Raw genomic sequence first — 271 nt, forward strand, 5'->3', positions numbered from 1 at the left:
TCTGCCGAAGCGTCAAGGAACGAAAAACACAAAAAGAAGGATTTTAGCACCGCATGGTTTCGATCCATGGACCTGGGGGTTATGAGCCCCCCACTCTCCCACTGAGCTACGGTGCTGAGGGAATCTGGACCTACACACGCACCCACCAACGCACCGCCGTACACACACCTCATCTCGACTGCTTCCTAGTGGGGGAATGTAGGACATCCGACACGATAGAGTGGTTCCAAGCACAGGTCTCTGACTTATTTGGGGCCTGGAGCTTCCGACA

General features: G+C 54.6%; 1 non-coding gene across 1 annotated transcript; it reads right to left on the minus strand.

The window, feature by feature from the left end:
- Positions 1-44: 44 nt before the first annotated feature.
- On the minus strand, positions 45-116 carry TRNAM-CAU. Its single transcript has one exon. It is a non-coding gene; the product is annotated as a tRNA-Met (tRNA).
- Positions 117-271: the final 155 nt, after the last annotated feature.

Source organism: Passer montanus, unplaced genomic scaffold (assembly GCF_014805655.1).
Source record: "Passer montanus isolate IOZ18808 unplaced genomic scaffold, ASM1480565v1 scaffold12696, whole genome shotgun sequence".
Taxonomy (NCBI): Eukaryota; Metazoa; Chordata; class Aves; order Passeriformes; family Passeridae; genus Passer; species Passer montanus.